The sequence below is a fragment of the Delphinus delphis genome, chromosome 3 (genome assembly GCF_949987515.2).
Source record: "Delphinus delphis chromosome 3, mDelDel1.2, whole genome shotgun sequence".
NCBI classification, from domain to species: Eukaryota; Metazoa; Chordata; class Mammalia; order Artiodactyla; family Delphinidae; genus Delphinus; species Delphinus delphis.
This window is the reverse complement of record NC_082685.1, coordinates 161,595,752-161,610,457: the sequence shown is the minus strand read 5'-3', so window position 1 is coordinate 161,610,457 and position 14,706 is coordinate 161,595,752.

The window sequence follows — 14,706 nt, the reverse complement described above, 5'->3', positions numbered from 1 at the left end:
AACTCATGAAACATTCACAAACCTAGAACCACCATTCTTGTGATGAAAAGCCTCTGTAAACTTTTACTTCATTCTTTTGAAACTAAAGTAATCACTTCCTCCCATAGTATGGCATCACAGTTGGTAGACTACAGGTTTAAATTCCCCAGAGGATAGACTTCATTTAATGTCTTTCCAAACTTTCCTCAGAATCACTGATACAAGAAAAGATAATTGTGTCATTTTCCATTCTCATTACACTTCCTAGATCGTTCTGACAATGGATTTATTTGATGCCTTTCAGAGCTCTCCTCAAAGACACAATCAAAAGAAGGAGAGTGCATCAAAGTATCTGGGGCATTTTTTGTTGTCCTTCATCCTTCATGATGAGACAAATTAAAAATAGAAAGAGACTCCAAATGAGATCTATTCTTGTTACCTTAGGATTCTTCTGGGACTGGTTTGCTAGTTATAAAAGCCACCTTTCTTTGTTGAAATCTAACTTCTGCACACGTTTAAGTTTTTTGAAAAAAGTACACAGGACCTCATGACCTTTTCTGAAAGATTGTTGCCCTGTAAATACACTTCATATAAGCTTTGCAAATTTAGAGGAAAGTTAGGACCATCTTCATTTTAGAAACTCATAGAATCTCAAGCCTGATAATTCAACTTTAAACAAAGTCTTCTTCTAGGATAAGGTAAAACAAAGATTAAGACAACCCCGGTTTGAAAGTCTGATCTCTTAATGACATCTCTCAAACTTTAATGTGCACACAAATCACTTAGAGATCTTGTTAAAATATAGATTCTGATTCAATAAGTCTGGGATGGGGCTTGAGATTCTGAGTTTCTAACAAGCTCCCAGGAGATGCTAGGGCTCTTGATCAGGACTTAGGATGAGGGAAATGAGGTACTTGCCTCCAGCAAAAAAGTTAAGGATTTGCCCCAAACCTCAGCAATCAAAATAAAAAGATTTTAAGGCAATATTTTAACCAATCAAAATGAATGCAAAAATAGCCATGATCAAAATATATCAAATATTTTAACAAAGACAGGCAGTAATTCTCTTTACAGCCCTACACTATTTTATAGCAGGAACACTTATTTCCAACCCATGCTACCTTGCAGGCCTCAGCACCCAGGCTTGGGAGGGATAACAATTGGGTGGAAACAGATTGGCTACGCTGGGGTTTAATATATTGTCATTTTTCTTTAATTGTAGAGATTTTATTAACTTTTTCCACTTGATTTGAGATGTGGTAGGATATTTGACAAGGGTATATAGGGGCACATTCTTCCTTTGACCTCAAGCTCTACCATGGCTTGACAAGGCATTGCTGCTGGTCTTCAGATCACTCTTGGAGCAGCAAGGCTGCTATGGCTGTCTGAGAAAAGACCCTGACTCTCGGTCTACATCTGAGACCTGGCTACTCAACATATGGACACCAGCAGCAGCGTGGACATCAGCACTGGGGAGCTTTTTAGAAATCTGGACTCTTAGGACCCTCCCACTTCAGAACCTCAGAATCAGGATCTGCACTTTAACATGATCCACAGATGATTTTATGTATAATAAAATCTGAGAAACCTGGCTTTGTAAATTTCCAATCTCTCTCATCAAGATGTGAACTCTTATTTCTCTGTCCCTCGTGTGTGTCTTCTCAGTAGTTCTGAGCCTGTGTATTTGGGTGGTTTCTGCATGTCTTAGGTAAAGAAGAAAGCAAATTTCCTGCAGTATCCTTTTTATATTCCTTATTGTGTTTCTAAGCCAACAATGATAAACAGCATCTAGGAAGAATCCTATTTTCACGTGGAAGGAAGAGAAGAGCTTTATGGCCAAAGGAATGTTTCATGCCTACCCAGTACCAACTGTTATCTTGTAGAGAGATAGGTAATTTTTCAAGAAAAATGTCAGGACTGACTGCATTAACCTTGAAACATCGGTCCCTTTGGGTTGTAAAATTCCTGCAATCTCACCCGTGAGGCTTTTTGAAAGAAGAGCAGAAGGGAAAGGGGTGGGGATGGAGGAAATAATCCTGCCTCAGAAGCAAAAAGGAAGGTCTCTGAAACTAAAATTTGGGCAGTCCCATGGCCAAAAATGGCATCTATCTCTACCACTCTCCTGAATGAAATATATAGTATGTTCCTTAGGTAGAAATGTGATCATTTACAACTCCCTCCAGGAAAACATGCCTTACTAGAAAAGTTTAAAATAAAAAGGCATCGACTCCTTTTCACCAGTGGGGAACTAATGTTCTGAAGAATTGAGCAACCTAAAAAATCATGGATTACAGAATTTTGGTGTTGAAGAATGCTTAGATAGCAATCTGCCCATGATTATTTACAACCCAGGAATCTCCTGAAATAAAATCTTGGTGTGACGTTATAGAGGATCAATATTTCTTAGAGTTCATTGAGAAAAGTGCTATTCGAACACTGAGATGGAATATTATATTGACTCCTCAATCCATATTGAGAGGACTAGCCACAATGACACCAGGTGAATATGTGAAGGAAAGTGAGCAAAGAAGTGAAACTATGGCTTCCCTGGTGGTGCAGTGGTTGAGAGTCCACCTGCCGATGCAGGGGTCACGGGTTCGTGCCCCGGTCCGGGAAGATCCCACGTGCCGCGGAGCGGCTGGGCCTGTGAGCCATGGCCGCTGAGCCTGCGCGTCCGGAGCCTGTGCTCAACGGGAGAGGCCACAACAGTGAGAGGCCCGCGTACCGCAAAAAAAAAAAAAAAAAGAAGTGAAACTAGATACATAAGGAAGCTGTGGTGTGGGGGTGGTGTGAAATCAATGAGGTTTTGGATAGAATCTATTTCTCCTGATAAAGAAGTACCGGACATTGATGAAAAAATAATTTTATATTGTATAATGTGCCCCCAAAGCCACAATTCAATTGGTGCACAATTTTTAAAGACGCCCCCTTGCTGCTGTACTTGACATACATTTGTTCATAAAACTTAATATCAGAAAGTAAGAAAGTGTTAGCATAAAAAAATCATCTTCCACTTAAATAGCTGTCTGTCAAGGAAGGGTTAAGTTTCAGAAATCACAGCTGAAAAACACCACTTTTTCTTTTGACAGTTGAGGTCACTAGCACTGCCGTTCGGTAACTCCACATTTTAGACCTGTAAAATCATTTTTCCCCTCCAGTGTTCTTTCTTTTCATTGCAGCATATATGCCACTCAGTTTGCTTTGCCTGATATTTGCTTTGACTGTTATCCACTTCATTTCTGCCCTCTCCTTCCTACTTTTTTGAGGATTTTTTTGGTGCTTGCTGGAGGAGTTGGATTGACAGCCCAAGAGACCATAATCCTCTGTTTATCCAGAGAAAAGGTAAAGAGAAAAGCAATGAGATTGTTAGCTTCTCTGACAACCAGGGTGGCCTCAGTTTTACTGCTGAGCCCCCAGCTGACAGGAAGATCATTCACTGGGCCCTCTGTGGTTCTCCCCCAAGGTACTGGTGACCTGTGGGGCAAGGCACAATAATACTAACATCTAGGGAACTACCTAATATCTTGGTATTTAACGTGGGTGGTAAATGAAACCTGCAAGAAGATAATTGAACACATGGGTCTCTTAGCTGTGCCATTCCTTACGCCCAAACTGCAGTGGATTTGGCATAGCTTGTAGCAAGCTTACAAAACTCGGTGAATGCATGTGTGCACAGGCAATGCATACAGGCATGCATGTGGGCATGTATGTACCTGTAGGGATTTCTCAAACTTTCCATCTATTCTATCACCTGGAGATCTCGTTAAATTTCAGACTCTAATTTAAATGTTCTAATATGTGGCCTGAAATTCTGCATTTCTAATAAGTTCCCAGGGTGCTGCTTTTGAGTGACAGGGTTATATGTATTTGGGAAAGGCCAATAGGTACTTGTCACCAATCAAGTGCCTCCCTCAGTTATTTCTAGAGTTGATTTCCTAATAAAAGTAAGGAAGTTACCTTGATACCTAAACCACTAAATACCCCCAGAGTGAACATCATCACCTTCTGCATCAGTTCATTTCATTGTGGTAACGAACACTGATGGGATAAGGAATCCATGATTCAGGAAGAATCTATGTTTGCCTAATAAATACTCTATCATGTATAAAGCACTGGACTGGGAAAACTAGACCCATAAACGTGTAGAGAATGCTCACACACTGCCTTTATCCTTAAACTTGGGCTATACGTTAATTGGTAAAAGCCCTCTCTGCTGCCTGGGAGCTTCCCCTAGGAGTCTCCAGCTGACATGAATCATTTATTACTCCATCTTCAACTGGAGACTAGACCAAATTTCATTTTCCGAAAAACTGTGTCTTTCTGTCTGCTTTTATCATAGTGGTTGACCATAATATTCTACCACTTTAAACAATGAGAAATATGTATATATTTTTTTAAATAGCTAGAAATGACTCTTATCTGATAGCTAAAGGTTAATTTTTAACTTTGGGAGAATTCAATACCTTGTCTACAAGTCCAAACCCAAGGCAAAACCCTAGGGCATTTGCTTATATAAAAATGTGACAAGGTCTATATTAGCATTCTCTAGTCAAAAGTTTAAACGTGTTTCCTCATAATTGTGGGCCAGAACAGAAAGTCTGACCCATAATAGAACTATTCTGTGAAACTCCAAGGAATTCCCTTTCCAAAGTTGTATAAAAATCTATCAGTAGAAAATGCACATTGAGAGAATGTTTCATAAGGAAAAATTTTTTTAGGGTTGGAAGTTGAGAGATTCTGAATGGAAAATTATCAAAGTGTATCACAGTTGGTGGACCCTTTTTAAAAAATAATAAGACACATTCTCTCTCTTCATGTCTATAAGCATCAGAAACCCTTACACATATTTATGCAGTGAGAAAACAAAATCAAAAAGTAAGCAAAATTTCATGCCTTTTTCCCTGTATATACACTTTTTTGTTATTCTTATGTTTTTTCAATTCACCATCAATTCAGAGCCTGATCAACAAGACACCAGTCATTTGCTTAAATCCACACAGTGCTATACCTCACGTCCTTGTATTACGTCCTCTGGGTCTATTCCTCCCCAATTTTTTATGCTCTCTGAATGTGACATTATCATACATTTATGGCAAAAGAGCTGATGTTACCTTCTCTCTGCTCTAGAAAAACAAACATTACATTATTTTGTTTGAGGGTTTCTTCTCAAATAAGCAGACCAGATTTTTGCTCTTTAAATTCCTTCTAATTTTGTGTTTTAAGACTTTTTCAGAAAATTAAGAGACTTAATTAAAGAGACTTAATCTGACTTGTGCAATAAACCCTGTTAAGAATGAAGCGATGGGTACTTCCCTGGTGGTCAGGAGGTTAAGAATCCACCTTCCAATGCAGGGGACGTGGGATCGATCCCCGGTCGGGGAGCTAAGATCCCACATACCACGGGGCAACTAAGCTCATGTGCCACAACTACTGAGCCCATGCTCCACAACTAGTGAGTCCACATGCCGCAACTACAGAGCCCACACACTCTGGAAATCATGCACCACAATTAGAGAGAAGCCTGCGTGTCACAGCTAGAGAGAAGCCCATGCGCTGCAACGAAAGATCCCTCATGCCACAACTAAGACCCGATGCAGCCAAAAATAAAAAAATATTTAAAAAAGAACAAAGCAATGATCACTTTTCATATTCAATAAGCATAATATTTATTTTCAGAAACTCCAGGTTTGAGATCACTGGGTTACTGAGGTTGTAATACTCTGCAATAAGATCATATTATATCAAAAAGGAGTTATACTCTAAATATCAATTGTGCTACCTTAGAAATTGTTATTCACTTAGTCCTAAGATCTCTAAGTCCTTACGTTATCTGCCTATTGCTCTAAAAAAGATGATGTATCTCAAAAAGTTACTAAGAGGGATGCCTAGAACTATTTTCCCAAATCGTGTTCCTCATAACAATATTAGCAATAGGTATTATTCTAAAAACTGAAAATTGTAATCAAGTAAGTTTAGAAAGCATGAAGCCAAACGTAGTTAAACAGATTTTTTTATTGCAAGATTTCTCTGAGCTTTTAGAGTCCCGCAGCAGAGCCTTGCTAATTGCTGTCCACTTCTCTTTTCTATGTCAGATAGGATTGCCACATTTCCCAGCTGCTTTATTATTAAGGTTGGGGCCATGTGACTGGATCTACCCAATAGAACATGGTCAGAGTGATATGTGCTATTTCCAGGTCTGATCATCAAATATCCCATCTCATTTTCCTTACTTGCTTCACTCCTTGGGAAGCTGAAGGCAAAGGGTCCATTAGGGACCCCCAAGGAAGCTGTGGATGTTGGCACCAAAAAAGGGAAGGAACCACGTCTTAAGTCACTACATGGAAGGCCACTTAGCAAACATATAATCGTATTATGAACTAAGTGAAACATCGCTTGTATGAAGCCACTGAGATGTTAAGGATGGTTGCCTTTCTTCTGCCAAGAAATTAATATTTCATAAATTACTTTCATCTTTTACTTTCCTGTTCAAACATTTTTGCGGGCTTTATGTTAACCTTCTGAAAGATTTGAACATCTTTATTCAGCGTTAAAGGCCCTCCTCCATCTGAGTGTAACCTGATATCCTTCTTCTCGGCAGGATGAAACCTCTGCTCCAGCAGATCCACTGTGAAGCAAAAGGTCATGTCCATGCTCCTTTCCATGACTAAATTCCTCTACATCATACTCATCCATCGAGGTTCAGCTTGAAAACCTAATACAAAGGCATGGTTTAGAGCATTCTAGTTCATAGTGCTCTCTCTTTGCTTTAAAGTGTTTCCTTCCTTTCATTTTTTTATATTCACATTTTATTTTTTTTTAATGATAATTTCCAGGGTTTGTTTTGGCTACGCCGGGTCTTCGTTGCGGCACGCAGGATCTTTTTTCAGTTGCTGCATATGGAAGAGCTTCTTAGTTGTGGCATATGAACACTTAGTTGTGGCATGTGTGTGGGATCTAGGTCCCTAACCAGAGATGGAACTCAGGCCCCCTGCATTGGGAGCATGGAGTCTTACCCACTGGTGTACCAAGGAAGTCCCTACATTCACATTTAAAAAATGTGAATGTAGGGACTCAGTCAGCCAATCAAAAAAACAAAAAATGCTTATTAAGCATCTATTAGGTAGCAGGTATCATACTAGGTCCAAAAGATATAGTAGGAGACAAGGATCTGATCCCTGCCCCCCATGAAGCTAACATTCTAGAAGTAAACTACAATTTCCCAGAGGGGACAATGTCTTATTGACATTTTTTTAACATCTAGTACGTACTATAATTCATTGACGGTACTCAAAATATTAAAGTGTCATTGCAGTTATTGTCTTGGTATGCTAATGACTTTCCCTTAATTATATATTATCTTGCATATTTTCTTTACATTCTTGTATTTTTGCCCAAGAAGACTGTGGTAGTCACAAATCAAAAGATGTCTCCAGGGCTTCCCTGGTGGCGCAGTGGTTAAGAGTCCGCCTGCCGATGCAGGGGATGCAGGTTCGTGCCCCAGTCCGGGAAGATCCTACATGCCGCGGAGCGGTTGGGCCCATGAGCCATGGCCGCTGAGCCTGCGCATCTGGAGCGGGAGAGGCCGCAACAGTGAGAGGCCCAGTACCGAAAAAAAAAAAAAAAAAAAAAAGATGTCTCCAGAAAATCCCCATCCCTTATTCAATTAAAACACTAATCTAGGCACCATTCTGTAGGATCTCTGCAGATATAATTAAGGCCCTGAACCAACAGACCTGAGATAGAGAAATTACCCTGGGCCATCCTGGTCTGCCTGGTATAATCACATAAGCATTAGAGGACAGAAAAGCCAATCTGAGAGATGCAGCAGAGGGGGAAATTAAGGAGATTTGAAGAATGAGAAGACAGGACCTGCCAATGCTAAAGGCAAGCCACCTAAAAGGCAGGAAAAAGATGGTGGCCAGCCTATAGGAGCAAGAATGGGACCCTAACTCTTAATTAGCCAACGACATGAAGGTTCTTGGAAGCAGATTCCTTTCAAGAGTTTCCAAAACCTTGATTTTGTCCTTGTGAGACTCAAAAGAGAGGACAAAGCTGAGCCATGCTGTGCCTGGACTTCTGACCTACAGAGCTGGGTGGTAATACATCATGTTTCTAAGTCACTAGCTTGTAATAACTTGTTATGAGTGACTGAAAGCTAACACAGAGGTTTATACAATAATATATTTATTCCTTCAACCCACACAGGTGGAGTGACGAGTCTGAGCATGACTGTAGGTAGTAGAAATACAAAGTTAAAAAGACACAGCCCAGGGACTTTCATTCCCATAGCCATTGCCCCACCCCTGCGTGTCACAGGTCACCTGGCCATCCACCCTCCACTGGCAGTCATGAGGTGCCCCCTCTGTCCCTGTTGGGGTGGTGTCAGAGGAGACCTTGTGAGGAGTCAGGATTTTCCCCAAGAAAATCCTGCAGTAACGAGGCCACCCCTACTGTGGTGTTAGCAGTGATCCCTTGGGGATCCCAAACTCCCAACTCCAGCAGTGGTGATGAAGAACCCCTTTCCACAAGGGGTCAGCGGAGACCAAACAAGAAACCTGAGCCAAGAGGAAGGTGAGCTTTAAAGTAGAATAAAAGTTATTCATATATTGTACATGTGTCTATTTTAAAAAATTTTTTCCCATTTAGGTTATTACAGAATACTGAGCAGAGTTCCCTGTGCTATATAGTAGGTCCCTGTTGGTTATCTATTTTAAATATAGCAGTATAGAACAGGGAACTCTGCTCAATACTCTGTAATTACCTAAATGTGAAAAGAATTTGGAAAAGAATAGATACATGTGTATGTTTAACTGAATCACTTTAGTGTACACCTGAAACTAACACAACATTGTTAATCAACTAGACTCCAATATAAAGCAAATTTTTTTAAATAGTAGAATAAAACTGTGGCAGAAAAATCAGTGAAATCATGGCTTTAAAAAGTGTGCACTGTATGTTACTTGGAGACGTTTGCTGACTTTAGACGTGAAGCGATCAGCAGTGGATAGTGAGGGGTGTAAGTGGATGATGTTATAAGTGTAATGAATGTTACGTGAAATGTAAATACAGGGTGTAAAGTGGTTTGTCTTCTCTTTTTGTTGTTTGTTTTGTTTTGTATTTAGGGGAAAAGGAAAGGCATAAGGATATAGCTAGAGGGACAGAGGGTGTTTGTTATACAAGAAAGAGGAATTTAAATATGTTGCCACCGTGAAGAGAAAGATTCTTTAGAGAAAAAGGGATGAACAACTGCAGAGCAGGAATGATTGATTGTAAAAGTTCTCCAGGATACCATGAGACTCCAATTACCAGGGGATTAGCCTTGGATAGGAAAAGGCTTCCATTATTCTCAAGATCTCAGAGCAGAAAAGAGGGCTGAGCAGAGAGATATATGTTTTTAGTGGCAGCGGGTCCAGTCAACAGAGTGCCCCCTCGATGGTTTCAGGATTTTCTCAGTAGGTTACAGGCACTGTAATCTGCAAGTAGTAAAGAGGAGATATAAGTGTTTTTAGGAGAGTCCAGGGCAGTTACACGAAACCAATATAATTAAGAAATAATTCTTTGATCAGTAATTGTAATAAATTAAAGCAACAGTGTCTTAGAGTTTTTTGGGGTTTTTTTGAGCATTCACATTATTCTTGAAAAATCATTTCTCTTCTTCCTTTGTAATAAAAATAAAACATTAATAAAATTGCAATGCTTTGCTAGTGGTTTTAAGAAGTGAATTATACATTAAAAGGATCATACACCATGATCAAGTGGGATTTATCCCAGGGATGCAAGGATTCTTCAATATATGCAAATCAATCAATGTGATACACCATATTAACAAATTGAAAAATAAAAACCATATGATCACCTCAATAGATGCAAAAAAAGCTTCTGACAAAATTCAACACCCATTTGTGATAAAAACTCTCCAGAAAGTGGGCATAGAGGGAACCTACCTCAACATAATAAAGGCCATATATGACAAACCCACAGCAAACATAATTCTCAATGGTGAAAAACTGAAAGCATTTCCTCTAAGATCAGGAACAAGACAAGGATGTCCGCTCTCACCACTATCATTCAACATAGTTTTGGAAGTTCTAGTCATGGCAATCAGAGAAGAAAAAGGAATACAAATTGGAAAAGAAGAAGTAAAACTGTCACTGTTTGCAGATGACATGATTCTATACATAGACAATCCTAAAAATGCCACCAGACTACTAGAGCTAATCAATGAATTTGGTAAAGTAGCAGGATACAAAATTAATGCACAGAAATCTCTTGCATTCCTATACACTAAGGATGAAAAATCTGAAAGAGAAATTAAGGAAACATTCCCATTTACCATTGCAACAAAAAGAATAAAATACCTAGGAATAAACCTACCTAGGGAGAAAAAAGACCTGTATGCAGAAAACTATAAGACACTGATGAAAGAAATTAAAGATGATACCAACAGATGGAGAGATATACCATGTTCTTGGATTGGAAGAATCAATATTGTGAAAATGACTATACTACCCAAAACAATCTACAGATTCAATGCAATCCCTATCAAATTACCAATGGCATTTTTTACGGAACTAGAACAAAAAATCTTAAAATTTGTATAGAGACACAAAAGACCCTGAATAGCCAAAGCAGTCTTGAGGGAAAAAAACGGAGCTGGAGGAATCAGACTCCCTGACTTCAGACTATACTATAAAGCTACAGTAATCACGACAATATGGTACTGGCACAAAGACAGAAACATAGATCAATGGCACAAGATAGAAAGCCCAGAGGTAAACCCACGCACCTATGGTCAACTAATCTATGACAAAGGAGGCAAGGATATACAACGGAGCAAACACAGTCTCTTCCATAAGTGGTGCTGGGAAAACTGGACAGCTACATGTAAAAGAATGAAATTAGAACACTCCCTAACACCATACACACAAAAAAAACTCAAAATGGATTCAAGACCTAAATGTAAGACTGGACACTGTAAAACTCTTAGAGGAAAACATAGGAAGAACACTCTTTGACATAAATCACAGCAAGATCTTTTTGACCCACCTCCTAGAGTAATGGAAATTAAAAAAATAAATAAACAAATGGGACCTAATGAAACTTCAAAGCTTTTGCACAGCAAAGGAAACCATAAACAAGACGAAAAGACAACCCTCAGAATGGGAGAAAATATTTGCAAACGAATCAACGGACGAAGGATTACTATCCAAAATATATAAACAGCTCATGCAGCTCAATATTAAAGAAACAAACAACCCAATCCAAAAATGGGCAGAAGACCTAAATAGACATTTCTCCAAAGAAGACATACAGATGGCCAAGAAGCACATGAAAAGCTGCTCAACATCACTAATTATTAGAGAAATGCAAATCAAAAGTACAATGAGGTATCACCTGACACTAGTTAGAATGGGTGTCATCAGAAAATCTATAAACAACAAATGCTGGAGAGGGTGTGGAGAAAAGGGAACCTTCTTGCACTGTTGGTGGGCATGTAAATTGATACAGCCACTATGGAGAACAGTATGGAGGTTCCTTAAAAAACTAAAAATAGAACTACCATATGACCCAGCAACCCCACTACTGAGCACATACCCTGAGAAAACCATAATTCAAAAAGACACGTGCACCCCAATGTTCACTGCAGCACTATTTACAATAGCCAGGTCAAGGAAGCAACCTAAATGCCCATCGACAGATGAATGAATAAAGAAGATGTGGTACATATATACAGTGGAATATTACTCAGCCATAAAAAGGAAGGAAATTGAGTCATTTGTTGAGACGTGGATGGATCTAGAGACTGTCATACAGAGTGAAGTAAGTCAGAAAGAGAAAAACAAATATCGTATATTAACGCATGTATGTGGAACCTAGAAAAATGGTACAGATGAACCGGCTTGCAGTTCAGAAGTTGAGACACAGATGTAGAGAACAAATGTATGGACACCAAGGGGGGAAAGCGGCAGGGGGGTGGGGATGGTGGTGTGCTGAATTGGGTGATTGGGACTGCCATGTATACACTGATGTGTATAAAATTGATGACTAATAAGAACGTGCTGTATAAAAAAATAAATAAAATTAAATTTAAAAACTTAAAAAAAAAGAAGTGAGTTATAGCTCTTCCATCTTCCAGGTATTTTCAGCCAATTTCTGCAATTTATTTTGTAAGAGAACAAAAAAAGCCATATTTTCAACTACACAATCAGAAAAGAAAAATCACTGACTAATAACATTTCTCTATTTCAGTAAGTGCTAGGCTGCATCATTACTTATTTGTAATAAATGTCATAGTATTCCCCTTTTTCACCCCCTCCTCATTTTCCTCCTTGCTGTTACAAACCAAGTGTGGATGTGCTTTTCTATCCTAGAGGAGAGAAGTCTAGCCCTATTCTCAGAAACTGGAGAGACACAGCCTGTTCTGCAAGTATCTGAGAGGCAGAACCAAGATATGGGAGCTCAGAGACAGGGAAGGAGGGAGGGGGCGTGTTACCATCACAACAACCAGTCTTATCAGTAAGCCCCAGGAGAGGAGTGAACGGAATAAAAATGTGACCCAAGACATGTAAGACAGCAGAAGCTTGGTTAGAAAGCCCTTTGACTAAAAAAGAAAAGGAAGTGCTGATGCTATGCAATAGCACAGAGGTGAATTCCGCTATTGCCCTATATCCTGGCTCTGCTTGAAAACAATTCTATATGCATCTCCAAACTATTCTGTCAGCAGGATTAAGTACATCAGGCAAGTACTAAGATGTGCCAGACACGGTGCCATGCTTGGTACAATTGCTCTGTTTGCAACCATGGGTTATAATTGAACACTCACCCTGAAATGAAGTGACGTGTAGAAGACCTAGAGGCAGGCTAGAAACAGGAAATTCTTGTGTGTTACTCCAGAAGGTAATAGAGCACCTATTTGTATTATTACGCTTTCCACTTCACACGCCAAAAATGGAATCACTGGATGATTCTGGAAAAGAGCCAAGTGATCCTTGCCCTAAGGCCACCACAATTTGGTTCAAGGCTTCTTCAAGTAACTTGGCCTCTTCAGAGCTCAGACTTTCTTAAAAGGGGAAATTAAACTAGATCTATGATTTGCTGAGGTCCAGATACATTCAAGAATCTAATGAATAGCTCAATTTCGTTTCTTTTTATGGCTGAGTAATATTCCATTGTATATATGTGCCACATCTTCTTTATCCATTCATCCGATGATGGGCACTTAGGTTGTTTCCATCTCCGGGCTATTGTAAATAGAGCTGCAATGAACATTTTGGTACATGGCTCTTTTTGAATTTTGGTTTTCTCAGGGAAAGTGAGGGATTCCACCCCTGAAGTATGAACTAGTGTATAGACCCATAGATTTCAGATACTTCATGAGCCCCTGCAGTCCAGCTATGGACCTTATTGTGGGTTGAATTGTGTCTCCTAAAAAGACATGTTTAAGTCCGAACCCCATGTATTTGTGAATGTAACCTTGTTTGGAAATTAGGTCTTTGCAGATGTAATCATGTTAAGATAATGTCATACTAGAATGGGAGAGAAGTGGTTTGTCCTAAATCCAATCTGTTGGAGTCCTTATAAGAAGAGAAGAGGCACAGGTATACCATGTGATGATGGAGGTGGAGATTGGAGTGAGATATCTACAAGCTAAGGAATGCCAAGTATTGCTACAAACCACCAGAAGCTGCAAGAGGCAAGGAAGGATCCTCCCCTAGAGACTTCAGAGAGAACATACCCTGCTGACACCTTATTTCAGACTTACAGCCTCCAGAACTGTGAGAGAATAAATTTCTGTTGCTTTAAGCTTCCCAGTTTGTGGTATTTTGTTACGAAGCCCTTGGAACTAATACGGACCCCGCGATGTGAACCCCCACACAAGGTGACTTAGTTCTCTGTCTCTCACACTCACACACATTCCGTCAGCAAATCTTTGTGGCTTTACCTGCAGATTATATCCAGAGTCTGACCATTTCACTACCTCCCACTCTAGTTTGCTAGTCCAAGCCTCTGTCAATCACCTCTTGCTTAGATATCACAATATTTCTCTACCTTAGTCAGTGCTAGGCTGCACCATTTCTTATTGCTAATAGATGTCATGTTCCCCTTTTTTGCCCACCTCTTCATTTTCTTGGTTCCCTGTTACAAATCAATGTAGACATGTTTTCCTGCCCTTGGCACTCACATCTCTTTCTTCTCAACTAGAGAGTGGTAAACTAGGGCACATGAACCCTGCCCCAACTAGAGGTTCTAGTTAAGGAGATTTTCCAGGGGAACTCCGTGATCCACTTGACTTTTATCTGCCGTCCCAGCCAGCGTGAAGGCTCTTAAGAGGTTACACAGAAGCTGCTTCCTGGAACTCCCTGTGTTTACAAATAAACTTTTTGTTTTTTAATTAATTTACTTATTTATTTATGGCTACTTTGGGTCTTCATTGCTGCGCGCGGGCTTTCTCTAGTTGCGGCGAACGGCGGCTACTCTTCGTTGCGGTGTGCAGGCTTCTCACTGCGGTGGCTTCTCTTGTTGTGGAGCACGGGCTCTAGGTGCGCGGGCTTCAGTAGTTGTGGCTCACGGGCTCAGTAGTTGTGGCACATGGGCTTAGTTGCTCCGCGGCATGTGGGATGTTCCCAGACCAGGGTTTGAACCCGTGTCCCCTGCATTGGCAGGAGGATTCTTAACCACTGCACCACCTCCGGGAAGTCCCTAAACTTTGTTTTTAAATAAAGTGTT